Source organism: Rana temporaria, chromosome 13 (assembly GCF_905171775.1).
Source record: "Rana temporaria chromosome 13, aRanTem1.1, whole genome shotgun sequence".
NCBI lineage: Eukaryota > Metazoa > Chordata > Amphibia > Anura > Ranidae > Rana > Rana temporaria.
In genome coordinates, this window is record NC_053501.1 from 104,927,417 (window position 1) to 104,945,469 (window position 18,053).

The following is an 18,053-nucleotide window of genomic DNA, read 5'->3' on the forward strand; positions in this document are numbered from 1 at the left end:
CGTGCATTACCTGGTTAACAGTGCTGTGTTAGGGAAGCGATTCCCTAACACTGACCTGCCTCTCAGCCACTCAGGTACACCGGGTCAGTTTACCGGTCACCTGATTGGCTGAAGCAGCAGGCTTGGAAGGACGAGAGGAGGAGTGGGCGGGAGAAGAGTCTTCCTCATCGAGAAACGCTGCCGACCCGAGACGAGGTAAGGGCCGGGCAGACGGCGGGCACGCGAGCACTGTGGCAACACTTGAGGTACAGTGACAGCATTGGAAACACTGGCAGCCTTGGGCATACTGGCAGCATTGGGCACATGGCACACTGGCAGCATTTGGTGGTCACAGTGGCAGAATTTGGTGGTCACAGTGGCAGAATTTGGTGGTCACAGTGGCAGCATTTGGTGGTCACAGTGGCAGCATTTGGTGGTCACAGTAGCAGCATTTGGTGGTCACAGTGGCAGCATTTTGTGGTCACGGTGGCAGCATTTGGTGTTCACAGTGGCAGCATTTGGTGTTCACAGTGGCAGCATTTGGTGTTCACAGTGGCAGCATTTGGTGTTCACAGTGGCAGCATTTGGTGTTCACAGTGGCAGCATTTGGTGTTCACAGTGGCAGCATTTGGTGTTCACAGTGGCAGCATTTGGTGTTCACAGTGGCAGCATTTGGTGTTCACAGTGGCAGCATTTGGTGTTCACAGTGGCAGCGTTTTGATTTTTTTTTTTTTCAAATTCTTTTCAGTTTATTTGCACCCACCCAAAAAACTTTAGCACCAGCCGCCACTGCCGGGATCACCATTAATCTCTAGATTTAGTTACGGTTATTGTGACTGCTGTGTCACACATCATACATAAGTTATAATGGACACGGGCAGGGGCGGACTGACCATTGAGTCACTCGAGCACTGCCCGAGGGCCCCATGTCACTAGGGGGCCCCATCTGGGTTGCCAGGCTCAGTAAAACCAGGGACAGTATGTAAAAATCTGTGTTTTTTTTTTTTACATCTGTCCCTGATATGTCTGAAACCAACATGATTCTGATGTGAAAATCCCGAGATTTTAGCTGCCCCGCCTCTGCACTGCCTCCTGGCTTGGTGGCCATCTGTAAGCCCAGGGGCCCCATAGTCTTCTATTGCCCGGGGGCCCCATGAGTTGTCAGTCCGCCCCTGGACACGGGATAACTTCACTGTTCTCTGTATATAATAAAGCGATTCTGCTGCAATTTGTTTTATAAAAAAAAAAAAAAAAAACACCACTCTGGCCACTAAATCTGGCCCCCAAAAAGTCTGTTGGGAAATTGACACTTCTGGGAGTGTCGACCTCCTGGGTACCACTGCAGGAGAGAGTGGTGAACCGGGGTTAGAGGGCTGACCAGTGAGAGCTGTGGAGGTCCCAGAAGCGACTGTTTCCCAGTGGACTTTGGGGGATCAGCTCTGTTCACTAAATCTGGGTCCCCAAAGTCCACTGGGAAATGAACACTTTCAGAAGTGTCAACCTCCATCGCTCTCACTAGCTCCTCCCTCATCATTGCAGGAGATAGTGGGGTAGATTCAGGTACAGCTGCGCGCTCCTTACGGAGGCGCAGTGTACCCTTTTTACCCTGTGCCTACGCAAATTATTTGCGCTACGCTTCATTCATGAAGCAGTAGCCACGTAATTTGCGCGGGCGCTCCGCAAAAATGCCCTGCGTAAGGGCGCCTAATGTAAATGATCCCGTAGGGGGCGGGAATCATTTAAATTAGGCACGTTCTCGCACCGAGCGTAGAGCGCATGCTCCGTCGGGAAACTTTCCCGACGTGCATTGCGGTAAATGAAGTCGCAAGGACGTCATTTGCTTCAAAGTGAACGTGAATGGCGTCCAGCGCCATTCATGATTCACTTACGTAAACTACGTAAAATGTAAACCTCGCGACGCGGGAACGACGGGTATCCTTAGCATTAGCTATTAGCAGGAGCAGCCTTACGCTAAACACGACGTACGCAAACGACGTAAACTGCGTACGCAGGGCGCGCGTACGGTAGTGAATCGGCGTTAGTATGCAATTTGCATACTCTACGCTGACCACAACGGGAACGCCACCTAGTGGCCTGCGTAAGAATGCAGCCTAAGATATGAGGGCATAAGAGCCTTATGCTACGCATATCTTAGGCTGCAGTCGGCGTAACGAGCTCTCTGAATCAGGAGAAGTCGTTACGCCGGCGCAAGTAAGCAATTGCGCTGCGTAACTATGGTTACGCAGACGCAATTGCTTTTTGAATCTACCCCAGTGGTGACAACTGTTTAGAGGGCGGAAACAGTGAGAGGTGTGGAAGACCCAGGAGGTCAACAATCCCGGAAGTGTTGGTTTCCCATTGGATTTCGGTGGGTCAGTTCTGTTCACTAAACTGGTCCCCTGAAGCCAGTCAAGAAATTGACACCACGAGCAGGGCCACCATCAGGGGGGTACAGGCAGTACACCTGTAAGAGGGCAGAGGTCCCCAGGGGCCCGGATGGCAACCCCCTTTTTTTTATATATATATATTTTTTTTATAAAATATTACTTTTTTTATTCATTTTTTATATTTTATTTGTTTTTATTAAAGGGCCCAGAGGTCCTCAAGGCCCCCGGATGGCAACCCCCCCTTTTTTTTATGAAAACATTTTTTTTTCTTTTTATTAAAGGGCGAAGGTCCCCAGGGCCCTGAATGGCTGCCCCTTATTTATTTTTATTTGTAAGGGGCCCATAGGTCCCCGGGGCACCCCCTCTTTTTACTTCTTTTGTTCGTCCGCACCCAAAGCCACCCGACCTCATTTCGCGGCGGCAGCCCCCCCCCCCCCGCCTCTCAATTCGTGGCAACCCCCCGCTTCTCAATTTGAGGCGGCAGCACCCCCCCGGTTCTCTGCTCCAGGGGGCCCATGCCTGAAGCTGTGTAAGGGGCCCCATAATTCCTGGCCCTGACCATGAGTGTTGATCTCCTGGGTACCCTACTGCTCTCACTGGCTCCTCCCTCATCACTGCAGGACTAGTGGCATGGGGTTAGAGGGTCATACCAGTAAATGCAGTGGGGGACACCCCAGACGATTCACACACCTGAAGTGTCGGTTTCCCATCAGACTTTGGCAAATCGGCAACTTTTTAAATCCTCTGGGTGGATGGAACAAGGGCGCGGGCCACCGCACATTTGACCTGAAAGACTTTGGGAAATCAGTTCAGTTGATTAAACTGGTCAACTGAAGTCTCTTGAGAAATCGGCACTTCTGGGAGTGTCAATCTCCTCTCATTGGCTCCTCCCTCATTATTGCGGGGGAGAGTGGTGACATGGGGTCAGAGCAGTGGTCTCCAAACTGCAGGTCTTTGTTGCCTTATGCCGCGGACACACGGTCGGACTTTTGACCTGGCAAAAAAACTCAGTCGGAATTTCCGACGGAAAAATAGAGAACCTGCTCTCTTTCTAAAGTCCGTCGGAAAAAGTCAGGTGGCGTATACACGGTCGGAATATCCGATGAAAAGCTCCCATCTGACTTTTTCCATTGGATATTCCGACCGTGTGTATGCCGCATTAATCTGGCCCTCGGGGCACTATTCCCACTGACACCAACAAGGGGACACCATTCCTCCCACTGATACCAACAAGGCGGCACCATTCCTTCCACTGACTCCACCAAAGGGGGCACCATTCCTTCCACTGACACCAACAAGGGGGCACCATTCCTTTCACTTTACACCAACAAGGGGACACCATTCCTCCCACTGACACCAACAAGGGGACACCATTCCTCCCACTGACACCAACAAGGGGGCACCATTCCTTCCACTGATACCAACAAGGCGGCACCATTCCTTCCACTGACTCCACCAAAGGGGGCACCATTCCTTCCACTGACACCAACAAGGGGGCACCATTCCTTTCACTTTACACCAACAAGGGGCACCATTCCTTCCACTAACACCAACAAGGGGGCACCATTCCTTCCACTGAAACCAACAAGGGGGCACCATTCCTTCCACTGACACCAACAAGGGGGCACCATTCCTTCCACTGACACCAACAAGGGGGCACCATTCCTTCCACTGACGCCAACAAGGGGGCACCATTCCTTCCACTGATGCCAACAAGGGGGCACCATTCCTTCCACTGATGCCAACAAGGGGGCACCATTCCTTCCACTGACGCCAACAAGGGGGCACCATTCCTTTCACTGACACCAACAAGGGGGCACCATTCCTTTCACTGACACCAACAAGGGGGCAACATTCCTTTCACTTTACACCAACAAGGGGGCACCATTACTCCCACTGACGCTGGGGCATTTTCTACTTCCACTGGCCTCTCTGCCCCCCCTAATGTCTGAAGGACAAGGAACCGGCCCTTTGTTTAGAAAGTTTGGAGACTCCTGGGTTAGAGGGTCGAAACAAAAGAGAGCCCTAGGGGACCCAGGAGATCAACAGTCTCAAAAGTGGTGGTTTCCCAGTGGACTTCAGGGGATTGTTTTTCTGTTGGCTAAAACTTCTCTCCCAAAGTCCTTTGGGAAATCTACACTTTTAGACGTGTCGACCTCCTAGGTACCCGCTGCTGCCCTCACTGGCTTCTCTCTAATCCATTGAGAGGTGACGTGAGGTTATAGGGGGCGGAACCAGCGAGAGCTGCGGGGGACCCAGGAAATCAACACTCTCAAATGTGTCGGTTGTCCAACGGACTTCAGGGGATCAAAGCAACATTCACTGATGTGGGCATTAGGAAAGATGAGTATTTACTACCTTCTCTTATAACCAACAGCGGTTTAGAAGTGTAGAGTTCATACGGAAAAGAGTGGAGCACTATTTTCACATACGATTTATTGGTCACGTGCTTTGTTTAGATAAGACACAACCAACGCGTTTCAAGGGTTCTAAAGCATAGGAACATATGTTGCCAGAACACCACAGATCTGTAATCAATAGTCCAAATGTTTTATTGAAGCAATCCCATCCGAGTGTCAAGGCAACATTTGGAGGCCACACAGGACTTCTTCGCAGGCATGGGCTCACACATGCTTATCACATGCCTCCCAACATGGTCCTTCATGGCCTTGAAATGTTGCATCAACACTGTTCAGTAAATCAGTGGGGGCGGCAGTTCTCAGCAATCTCCACCTGCTGTTGCGCGTTTGTTCTCCACTGCGCGGATCCAACCCACACCTTTTCCCCAGCTCCAGATCTCCTAACTTCTCACAGCTCCCCCCAGCCCTCTTCAGTGCCCCTTATCTTGCCACAGAGCCTTCCGCTACCCATAGTGCTCCCAAACTCAGCCCCCACAGTACCCCCAGACCCCTTCAGTGCCCCTTAGCTTGCCACAGAGCCTCCCGCCACCACAGTGCTCCCAAACATAGCACTCAGCCCCCACAGTTCCCCCAGACCCCTTCAGTGCCCCTTAGCTTGCCACAGAGCCTCCAGCCACCCATAGTGCTCCCAAACTTGGCCCCCACAGTTCCCCCAGATCCCTTCAGTGTTCCTTAGCTTGCCACAGAGCCTCCAGCCACCCATAGTGCTCCCAAACTCAGCCCCTACAGTAACCCCAGACCCCTTCAGTGACCCTTAGCTTGCCACAGAGCCTCCCGCCACCACAGTGCTCCCAAACTTAGCCCCCACACTTCCCCCAGACCCCTTCAGTGATCCTTAGCTTGCCACAGAGCCTCCCGGCACCACAGTGCTCCCAAACATAGCACTCAGCCCCCACAGTTCCCCCAGACCCCTTCAGTGCCCCTTGGCTTGCCACAGAGCCTCCAGCCACCCACAGTGCTCCCAAACTCAGCCCCCACAGTTCCCCCAGATCCCTTCAGTGTTCCTTAGCTTGCCACAGAGCCTCCAGCCACCCATAGTGCTCCCAAACTCAGCCCCTACAGTAACCCCAGACCCCTTCAGTGTTCCTTAGCTTGCCACAGAACCTCCAGCCACCCATAGTGCTCCCAAACTCAGCCCCTACAGTAACCCCAGACCCCTTCAGTGATCCTTAGCTTACCACAGAGCCTCCCGCCACCAACAGTGCTCCCAAATTTAGCCCTTAGCCCCCACAGTTCCCCCAGATCCCTTTAGTGCCCCTTAGCTTGCCACAGAGCCTCCAGCCACCCATAGTGCTCCCAAACTCAGCCCCGGCAGTAACCCCAGACCCCTTCAGTGACCCTTAGCTTGCCACAGAGCCTCTAGCCACCTATAGTGCTCCCAAACTCAAACAGAGCCCCTCTTGGTCCAGCCAGTCATCCACATTGCACCTGCAAGGCAACCAACATTCTGGAAAGGCTTCCACCCCTTCCAGAAACCCCAACCCCTACCGTTGACCCCAACCCCCTACAGAAACCTCATCATGTTTGGAGTAGAGTTCTCTAACCCCCTCCAGAACCCCCATCTTACTGCAGTGACATCTAGCTTCATCCAGAGCCTTCCAGCTTTAATAATATATATTTTGTATCCCTATACTTTTTTTTTTCACTAGGGCATTGAGGGTTTTGGAAGGATTTACCGGACCCCGGTCTCAAGGTTGAAGACCACTGACATAAATAGATTAACACATTCACACCAAGGAAAAACAAAACAATATAAACTTTACAGTGCTTCAAAGTGCAGACTTACTACTCGGCGCAGTGTTCCGTCGCCATGCATTTAATCCCCGCAACGTGTCCCCTCGGGGGTTAAGATGATGCAGATTTTGTGTCCTGTAGTTCACCTGTAATTTATTTTAGAGAAAGCTGGCGTTCCAGGCAGAGCGAGCCAATTTTTTTTTCCATCCTGTCCTGCTCCGTAAGAGTGATAATCTGGGGCTCTCGGCTGCAGCTGTCTTTCTGTATCCAAAAGGATTCCGTCCTCTTCTGTAGCTGTCAGTTACATGACTCCTCGAGCCGCTCTGCCCTTCATAGTGAACGGATAAGGACAGAGGGGTCTGGTGTGAAGTTGTAGCATCACAAGAGTCTGAAAGCCCACCCCCCCCCCCTCCTTTAGATAAATTTAGCGGAATTCATTTTTGGAAGACTGTGGCGATCACAAACCGTTCTACAAGATGAGTTGGGAAATTTTGAATCTGGAAGTAAAGTCCTCCTAGATGACAACTGATGGTCTACACAAAAAAAGATGTCAGCTCATGGCATTCTGGGTCGCTTTGTCCTCGACTAACTTTTACCGGTCTTGCGTAGGTGATCGACTTCATGCCGGGAAATGCAACACCATAACAGCTCTGCTAAGTTTTATAAATCCTTTCTTTGCCCTGTGCGACTTGATGAGGCAATAATCACAATGTGCATCCTCCAAAAAAAACAAAAAGCTAATCATCAACTTGTTCCCGAGAGGTTCAGCATAGGCCTTGATCTTTGGCAGTCGTCATTCATGCCAACTCTGAGGCCCCGTACACACGACCGAGTTTCTCGGCAGAATTCAGCCAGAAACTAGATCGGAGCTGGATTCTGCCGAGAAACTCGGTCGTGTGTACACTTTTCAGCGAGGAACCCGACGAAGAACTCGACGGGCCAAACAGAGAACATGTTCTCTATTTCCTCGTTGTTCAATGAGGAAAGTCGGCCCGCCGAGATCCTCGGCGGCTTCCACACTGAACTCGACGAGGAACTCGATGTGTTTGGCACGTCGAGTTCCTCGGACGTGTGTACGGGGCCTAAGAGGAGGAAGTTTATTGTCACTTCTGATACCATTCAACTCACGTTTTGATATCATTTGAAGCTGAACTTCAACCAAGTGGTTAACCACTTCAATACCGGGCTTTTATACCCACCTCCATACCGCGCCTATTCTGGCACTTCTCTCCTACATGTACAAATCATCATTCTTTTACTAGAAAATTACGCAGAACCCCCAAACATTATCTATGTTTTTTTTAGCAGACATACCTAGGGAATAAAACGACGGTCATTGCAACATTTTATCTTGCACGGTATTTGCGCAATCATTTTTCAAACGCCTTTTTTTTGGAAAAAAATGTTTTCATGAATTAAAAAAAATAACAAAACAGTAAAGTTAGCCCAATTTTTTTGTAAAATATGAAATATTATGTTACACCGAGTAAATAGATACCTAACATTTCACGCTTTAAAATTGCGCACACTCATGGAATGGCGCTAAACTTCGGTACTTAAAGTGGAGGTTCACCTAAAAATAAACTTTTAACATTGCATTTATGAGATTAATGACAATTAGAATCGGCTGTTTTTTTTTTTTTTTTTAAATACGTCCGTACATACCGTTTCCTATATGTGTTCTCACCGCCGCTTCCGGGTATGATGGTCGGGGCTGGGCGTTCCCAATTGATTGACAGGCATCCGACCGTCGCATACAGCGCGTCACGAGATGCCGAAAGAAGCCGAACGTCGGTGCGCAGGCGCCGTATAGAGCCGCACTGACACTCGGCTTCTTTCGGCATCTCGTGACGCGCTGTATGCGTCACGAGATGCCTGTCAATCAATTAGGAATGCCCAGCCCCGACCATCATACCCGGAAGCGGCGGTGAGAACACATATAGGAAACGGTATGTACGGACGTATTTTTTAAAAAAAAACAGCCGATTCGAATTGTCATTAATCTCATAAATGCAATGTTAAAATGTTATATTTAGGTGAACCTCCACTTTAAAAATCTCCATAGGCAACGCTTTGAAATTTTTTACAGGTTACCAGTTTAGATTTACAGAGGAGTTCTAATGCTAGAATTATTGCTGGCCCTCTAATGCACGCGGCGATACCTCACATGTGTGGTTTAAACAGCGTTTACATATGTCGGCGGGACTTGCGTGTGCGTTCGCTTCTGCGCGCGAGATAACGGGGACAGGGGCGTTTTATTTTTTTTTTACTTATTTATTTATTTTGTTACACTTCTTCTTTTTTTTTTTTTTTTTTTATTTATTTTATTCCTATTACAAGGAATGTAAACATCCCTTGTAATAGGAAATGTGTGTGACAGGTCCTCTTTATGGAGAGATGCGGGGTCAATAAGACCCCGCATTTCTCCTCCAGGCTGGAAAGCATGAGATCGGTGAAAAAAAAATCACCGATCTCATGATTACTGTTGCTTACTAGCCGCAATCGCGGCTTTGTTTACTTCCGGGTACCCGGGCGTGACGTCATCACATCGCGCCCGGGCCTCCGACGGTCATAGAGATGACTGGTGACTAGGGTGCAGGAGCGCTGCCCCCTTTTTCCTGTCACTAGGGTGACCACATTTTTAAACTGACATTCAGGGACACCACCCCCCCCCCCACCCCCCAATAAAAAGATGATTTTTGATACTTTTTTTGCAAATTTTTGGGGCGGGGAATTCATACTGGGACCTGTAGTCCTTCACTTTTTGGGGGGTCACATCTGCCAAAAAATGGGGGACTACAAGTCCCGGCATGAACCCCTGAGATCTAAGGATGTGACCCCATAGATTTCACAGGTTCATTCTGGGACCTTTAGTTCTTCACTAGTTGAGGGAGGGGGGATCACATTTTAAGCTCTGAGGTGTTCATGCTGGGGCCTGTAGTTCTTCACTTTTGGGGGGGTCACATTCCCCGGAGTCTACACCCATTTCAGGAAGCCCCTTGGAAACGGAGGGCTCGGCTGTGCTGCACAGACACACACACCAGGGTGGAGGGCACCAGAGCCTGGCAGGCCGTAGATGAGAACAACGGGCTTTGAGGTGTCATAAAGTGGGACGGCCAGAGTGGGTGTGTGAGTGGAGGGCGTGTCCTGGGCGGGGCTGTGCGGCTGCTCGATGTAAGTTACATGTATTGTGTAGAGAAATAATGGTTCCAACGCAGGCTGGCACACAGCGGGTGGCCCTTCAGCCTCATCTCCAGTGACAACACGGATACCCACTGTATTCAGGGACACTGCATTGTCCTGAAATGAATTTACCTGGGACAGACCCGCAAAATCTGGGACTGTCCCGGGCAATCCGGGACACGTGGTCACTCTACCTGTCACGTCTCTCACCATAGATAGATTCATGCATTGCACCCTTGTCGGGCGTCACGCACCTGAATTACAGCGGCGGGAGTGTTTTTGGAAACGCCGTGGGCTCTAATAGATTTTCAAAATGGTAAACCACGGGCGTACTGCTGTGCATTCGCTGTTTACTCAGTGTTGTGTTCGCTTTCCTAATACTGACCCGCCTCTCAGCCAATCACGTGCTCGGGTCTGGTTACCTGTCGCCTGATTTGCCGAAACAGGCGCTGTGATTGCACGCCTGATAGAGAGGACCAGAGACATCGAGGACGCCACCGTGACCCGCTGTTAGACAGGATATATATATATATATAAAAACTTATATAAAAGATATAATATTATATATGAAAAGCACTAATAAAATAAGAGGCAGCATTATCTTTGCAATGGATTATAAACGGAAAAGAAAAATATGTACAAAAATATGTAAAAAAAAAAAAAAAAAACAGAAGAAAGAATCAACACATTTCGGCGGCTTAGGACTCCCCTTTATCAGAATTGGGGATCAAGACCTTATAAATAAGAGGAGTATCTGAAAGAACAATTAGGTGTCCTGACTGACAGATAAATGATACGATATATCAAATGTGAGATATATATATATATATATAATCACACACACTGTGTATTTTTTATTTTTATATATATATTCAATAAAAGATATATTATATATGAAAAGCACTAATAAAATAAGAGGCAGCATTATCTTTGCAATGGATTATAAACAAAAAAGAAGAATATGTACAAAAATATGTAAAAAAAAAACAAAAACAGAAGAATGAACCAAAACATTTCGGGGGCTTAGGACTCCCCTTCATCAGATTTAGAGATCAAGACATTATAAATAAGAGGAGTATCTGAAAGAACAATTAGGTGTCCTGACTGATAGATAAAATTTACTATATAGCAAATGTGAGATATCTATATATTTATAGATAGATATATATCTATCTATAGATTTTATTTATATATATATATATATATATATATATATATATATATATATATATATATATATATATATATTACACTGTGTGTGTGTGTGTGTATATATGTATATATATGTATGTGTATATATGTATGTGTATATATATATATATATATATATATATGTGTATATATATATATATATATATATATATATATATATATATATATATATATATATATATATATATATATATATATATACATATATACACACACACACAGTGTATTTTTATATATATATATATATATATATATATATATTTTCAATAAAAGATATAATATTTATATATGAAAAGCACTAATAAAATAAGTGGCAGCATTATCTTTGCAATGGATTATAAACGAAAAATATGTACAAACATATGTAAAAAAAAAAACAACAGAAGAATGAACCAACATATTTCGGGGGCTTTGGACTCCCCTTCATCAGAATTAGAGATCAAGACATTATAAATAGAGGATTATCTGAAAGAATAATTAGGTGTCCTAAGAGATAGATAAATTATACTATATATCAAATGTGATATACACACATTATATATATAAAAAAACTTTTTATATAAAAGAAAGATATAATATTATATTAAAAAGCACTAATAAAATCAGAAGCAGCATTATCTTTGCAATGGATTATAAACTAAAAAGAAAAATATGTACAAAACCACAAAACACTATGACCCCCCTGGTAGGACCCTTGTAAAAAAAAAAAAACGTCTGCCCTATTGCCCATATTTATCTTGGTAAGCCAACTAGCACAAAGCTAAATTTATCCCTCCCGCTCCTGACACGGCCCATTCACCCGTGCACCTGCCATGCGGTAGTTGAAATAGCTTATATAGGACGGCAGTCGGGGGCCCCCCACCTACTCTCTGGATCTACTGCAGCGGAGCATGTAAGAAGGCTTTGCTGGATAATCGGCCCCATTGGAATCCGGTACGCCTTCCACCACGCGGGATCTCCCAGCTCGTCTGTCTTATTTTTAGCAGGGAAAACATTTTAGGAGCCTATTTCTGCATTTCCCTAAAACGGGATCCTTTAAAAGTAGTGTTCTCTTCACAAGCAAAATGTTTTTGGCGAGGAACCAAGACGTACGAGGCCTGAAGATTGCGGGCCAGATTCACAAACAATTACGGCGGCGTAACGTATCCCCTTTACGTTACTCCACCGCAAGTTTTCGTCGTAAGTGTTTGATTCACAAAGCACTTGCCTGTAAACTTGCGGCGGCGTAGCGTAAAGCCGTCCGGCGCACGCCCGCCTAATTCAAATGGGGCGTGTACCATTTAAATTAGGCGTGTTCCCGCGCCGAACGTTCTGCGCATGCTCCGTTAGGAAATTTCCCGCCGTGCTTTGCACGAAATTAAGGCGCCCAGACATATTTTTTGAACGGCGACGTGCGTTACGCCGTTTCGTATTCCCGGACGTCTTACGCAAAAAAAAAAAATTTTTTAAATTTGACGCGGAAACGACGGCCATACTTTAACATTGATGGTGCAATTTTACACCACCTAAAGAGGACTCGTAACTTTGCGACGGGAAAAACCGACTAGCGACGACGACGAACACGCGTACCTCGTGGATCGCCGTAAACATCTAATTTGCATACCCGACGCAGGAAAACGACGCGAACTCCACCCAGCGGGCGCCGGAGAATTACACCTACGATCCGAAGGCGTACGAAGCCGTACGCCTGTCGGATCAAAGCCTAAAGCCGTCGTAACTTGTTTTGAGGATTCAAAAACAACGCTACGACGCGGCAAATTTGAAAATACGCCGGCGTATCAACTGTGAATCTGGCCCTGAGTGTCTGAGAAAAGGACTGTGGCCCAGATTCAGTAAGCAATTGCGCCTGCGTAACCATAGGTTACACAGCGCAATTGCTTACTTGCTCCGGCATTGCGAATGCTCCTGATTCAGGAACATCGTAACGCCGACTGCAGCCTAAAATCTGCGTGGCAGAAGGCTCTTATGCCACGCTGATTTTAGTCTGCATTCTTGAGTTGACCGCTAGGGGGCGCTCCCATTATAGTATAGTATGCAAATTGCATACTGACACCGATTCACAAAGTTGCGTGGGCCCTGCATACGCAAGGTACGGAGTTTCCGTACGGCGTCTTTAGCGTAAGGCTGCCCCTTCTAATAGTAGGGGCAGCCAATGCTAAAGTATACCCGCCCTTCCCGCGTCGCGACGTTCAAATTTTACGTCGTTTGCGTATGTGATTCGTGAATGCCGCTGGACGCCATTCACGTTCACTTTGAAGCAAATGACGTCCTTGCGACGTCATTTGCCGCAAAGCACGTCGGGAAAGTTTCCCGACGGAGCATGCGCTCTACGCTCAGCGTGGGAGCGCGCCTAATTTAAATGATTCCCGCCCCCGGCGGGATCATTTACATTGCGCGCGCTTACGCCGGGCAATTTTTCCGGCGCGCCCTCGCAATTTACGGAGCTACTGCTCCGTGAATCGAGGGCAGCGGCGCAAATTTGCGGGGGCGCAGGGCAAAATCGTTGCCCTGTGCCTCCGCAAAAAAAGAGCAAATCTCTTTGAATCTGGGCCTGTGTTTTTGTACGTGGCGATCACAATGATCGGTTCTGCGCTACTCCAACTGGTCCAGGAATGTGTGGCTAAAGGCCCGTACACACGATCGGATATTCCGACACCAATCGTCCGACGGACGTGTTTCGTCGGACAATCCCGACCGTCTGTACGCTCCATCGGACAATTGTTGTCGGAATTTGTCTGGTTAAGGTCCAGTAAATCTTTATATGGCATGAGCTTAAAAAAAAAAATCTGAATACCGACGTGTTTCGGGTTCAGAAATCCCCCTTCATCAGGGCTTGGATTCTGAAACAGATATTGATAACCTTCCAAAGACTTGTATTTCAAGCCATCCAGTCCCGAGATCTATAAAGTTCAGATTTTTTTTAGCTCATTCCATATAAAGACTTACTGGACCTTAACCAGACAAGTGCCACACTCATCCTTATTACCTTGTTCAGAGTTGTGCTGTAGGGTTGTTTTGTGTATTTATGAGCCTGAAACATGTTGGTTATTTAGATTTTTTTTTGGTGCAATGAAGACTTACTAGACTTCTTATTACCTTCTTCAGGGTTGTCCTGTGTAATCTCAGGACTTGATGAACAAATACAACCCTTTGGCAGGTAAAGTATATGTGTTTCAGAATCCAAGCCCTGATGAAGGGGATTTGTGACCTGAAACATGTTGGTTATTAATATTTAAATATTTTTTTTCGGTGCAATGAAGACTTACTGGAGTTCTTACTATTCGTATTACCTTCTTCAGGGTTGTCCTGTGTAATCTCAGGACTTGATGGACAAATACAAGCCTTTGGCAGATAAAATATATCTGTTTCAGAATTAAAACCCTGATGAGGGGGGATTTCTGACCCGAAACATGTTGGTATTCAGTTTTTTTTTAGCTAATGCCATATAAAGACTTACTGGACCTTAACCAGACAAGTGACGCACTCATCCTTATTACCTTGTTTAGGGTTGTGCTGTAGGGTTGTTTTGTGTAAATCTCAAGTCCTGATGAAGGGGATTTCTGAGCCTGAAACACGTTGGTTATTTTGATTTTTTTTTTTGGTGCAATGAAGACTCACTGGATGTCTTACTTTTCTTATTACCTTCTTCAGGGTTGTCCTGTGTAATCTCAGGACTTGATGGACAAATACAAGCCTTTGGCAGGTAAAGTACCGTATTTATCGGCGTATACCGCGCACTATTTTGCCCTGAAAATCAGGGCAAAATCGTGGGTGCGCGATATACGCCGATACCCGCTTTCCCGCCATGAGTTTGAATACTGCGCCCGCATATAGCGAGCGCAGTACACTCGTGAATCTTCGGGCAGTCTCGGCGCCTCTCGTACTGACGTCCTGAGCGTACAGGACGTCAGTGCGAGAGGCGCCCGAGCCTGCCCGAAGATTCACGAGTGTACTGCGCTCGCTATATGCGAGCGCAGTATTCAAAGTCGTGGCGGGAAACGAGCGGGAGGACGCCGCCGGACCCGCCGAAGATAGACACCGGACCCGCCGAAGAGGACACCCGAAGCCGCAGAAGGACACCGGACCAGACGAGGCCGCAGATGGACGCCGCGCAAGACATCAAAACTGTAAGTACAAAAAAAACAAAAAATCTTTTTTTCCCACAGGATTGGGGGCCACTTTGGGGGTGCGCGGTATACGCCAGAGCGCGTTATACCGCGATAAATACGGTATATGTGTTTCAGAATCCAAGTCCTGATGAAGGGGATTTCTGACCCTGAAACACGTTGGTTATTTCTATTTAGATTTTTTTTTTTGTGCAAATGAAAACTTACTGGACTTCTTACTCTTATTACCTTCTTCAGGGTTGTTCTGTGTAATCTCAGGACTGGATGGACAAAGGCAGGTAAAGTATGTGTTTCAGAATCCAAGCCCTGATGAAGGGGGATTTCTGACCCCCGAAACACGTTGGTATTCTGATTTTTTTTTTTTTTTTAGCTCATTCCATATAAAGACTTACTGGACCTTAACCAGACAAGTGACACACTCATCCTTATTACCTTGTTCAGGGTTGTGCTGTAGGGTTGTTTTGTGTAAATCTCAAGTCCTGATGAAGGGGATTTCTGACCCTGAAACACGTTGGTTGTTTAGATTTTTTTTGGTGCAATGAAGACTTACTGGACTTCTTACTCTTCTTATGACCTTCTTTAGGGTTGTTCTGTGTAATCTCAGGACTTGATGGACAAATACAAGCCTTTGGCAGGTAAAGTATATGTGTTTCAGAATCCAAGCCCTGATGAGGGGGGATTTCTGACCCCGAAACACGTTGGTTTTCTTTTTTTTTTTAGCTAATGCCATATAAAGACTTACTGGACCTTAACCAGACAAGTGACACACTCATCCTTATTACCTTGTTCAGGGTTGTGCAGTAGGGTTGTTTTGTGTAAATCTCAAGTCCCGATGAAGGGGATTTCTGACCTGAAACACGTTGGTTATTTCTATTTAGATTTTTTTTTTTGGTGCAATGAAGACTTACTGGACTTCTTACTCTTCTTATTACCTTCTTCAGGGTTGTTCTGTGTAATCTCAGGACTGGATGGACAAAGGCAGGTAAAGTACTGGGTGGGCCATTTATATGGACACACCTTAATAAAATGGGAGTGGTTGGTGATATTAACTTCCTGTTTGTGGCACATTAGTATATGTGAGGGGGGGGGAAACTTTTCAAGATGGGTGGTGACCATGGCGGCCATTTTGAAGTCGGCCATTTTGAATCCAACTTTTGTTTTTTTTTAATAGGAAGAGGGTCATGTGACACATCAAACTTATTGGGAATTTCACAAGAAAAACAATGGTGTGCTTGGTTTTAACGTAACTTTATTCTTTCGTGAGTTATTCACAAGTTTCTGACCACATAAAATGTGTTCAATGTGCTCTCCAGTGACATTGCGGCGAGTGCTACGCTGTGGGCTCTTGCTGAATGAAGCTAGGACAGCCACTGAAGTTTCTTCATTAGACCCCTTTCACACTGGATACGCCATAAAATCGCGGTAAATTCACGATAAAACACCGCTATTTTACCGCAAATTTACCTCGATTTTAATGCTCCACGCTCCAGTGTGAAAGGGGTCTAATGAAGAAACATCAGTGGCTGTCCTAGCTTCATTCAGCAAGAGCCCACAGCGTAGCACTCGCCGCATGTCACTGGAGAGCACATTGAACACATTTTATAAGTGGTGAGAAACTTGTAAATAACTCATGAAAGAATAAAGTTACGTTAAAACCAAGCACGCCATTGTTTTTCTTGTGAAATTCCCAATAAGTTTGATGTGTCACAGGACCCTCTTCCTAATGAAAAAAAACAAAAGCTGGATTCAAAATGGCCGCCATGGTCACCACCCATCTTGAAAAGTCCCCCCCCCCCCTCACATATACTAATGTGCCACAAACAGGAAGTTGATATCACCAACCACTCCCATTTTATTAAGGTGTATCCATATAAATGGCCCACCCTGTATATCTGTTTCAGAATCCAAGCACTGATGAAGGGGGGATTTCTGACCCCCGAAACACGTCGGTATTCTGATTATTTTTTTTTTTTAGCTCACTCCATATAAAGACTTACTGGACCTTAACCAGACAAGCGTCACCCTCATCACCTTCTTCAGGGTTGTGCTGCGGGGCTGAGCTTGTTAGATCTCAGGACTGGATGGCCCAAAGTTCACAATCGTTCATCATCGGCTCTGAGATCCGCCGATCGCGTCACGTAACGGAAAAGCCGACGAGATCTCATTACCTCCAATACTTCAGAGGCACGCCGCCGATGATGTACGCCGTCGCATTTTTACTACGCAGCCCATAAAAATAAAAGGTCAGCCTTGGTCTTCCTTCCACCTCTCCGGTTATTTATTTACTTTGTTTTTATTGCGGCACGTTCTTCCAGGTCGCGATCGTAAATACGGAACGGTCGCCCCCCCCTCCTCACATGTTGCCTGTTAATGGTTCGCACATGTAATCGCATCAAGCATGGTATCCGGGGAGTGCCGGGACGGGTGATTGATTTTGATTTAGGATATATTTGCACTCGGAGAGGACGCGCGGGCCAAGAGCGCTCTCCCATGGGGGTAACTCCAAACCAGGTGCCTGCTGAGGACAGGAGGGGGGCGGCCATGTTGGATTTGTCAAGGGAGCCTCTGGGGAGCATGCTCAGTAATGCATCACTAATGCGTTCAGATTGGGGCGGCTAACAGCTGGGGAACAGGTTGTGGGAGCCAAGGAGGAGATACGTTGACGATTTCCTTATCTGTGTGATCCGGAGATGATAGGACTTTCCAGGCTTGTTACCCTGCAGTGTGTTTCCTATCAACTGCCGGGCTGCAGCGGCTGGAGGATGTAGCGGAGCAAGCGGTGGAATTGGTTACGTGATCCTTCTTCAGCCAGGGGGCCGTGGGGGTGGGCACGAGGGGGCGCCTGCCCTGGGTACTGCAGTATTATATGAGGTGTGGGGGCACCGCAAGGAGGTTCAGAAGATAAATTTGTTGGGAGGGGGGATTTGGGGGGGGGGGGTGACAGGGGTTTAAAATTGTTCTGGGTGGGGGAAACTTGGGTTGGGGGGGGGGGGGTTGTGGGTGCTAGGAGC

The 18,053-nt window shown here is 47.0% G+C and overlaps 1 protein-coding gene across 2 annotated transcripts in view; it reads right to left on the reverse strand.

Moving 5' to 3' along the window:
- Positions 1 to 6,920, reverse strand: part of HJV (hemojuvelin BMP co-receptor) — a 40,073-nt gene extending 33,153 nt beyond the window's left edge. The window contains exon 1 of one of the 2 annotated variants that reach the window (XM_040332532.1): positions 6,667 to 6,920. The gene's annotated coding sequence lies outside the window, so the exon portion shown is untranslated. Of the gene's footprint in view, positions 1 to 6,572; positions 6,631 to 6,666 lie in introns of those variants that run through there. The other variant, XM_040332531.1, reaches the window with a different exon arrangement.
- Positions 6,921 to 18,053: the final 11,133 nt, after the last annotated feature.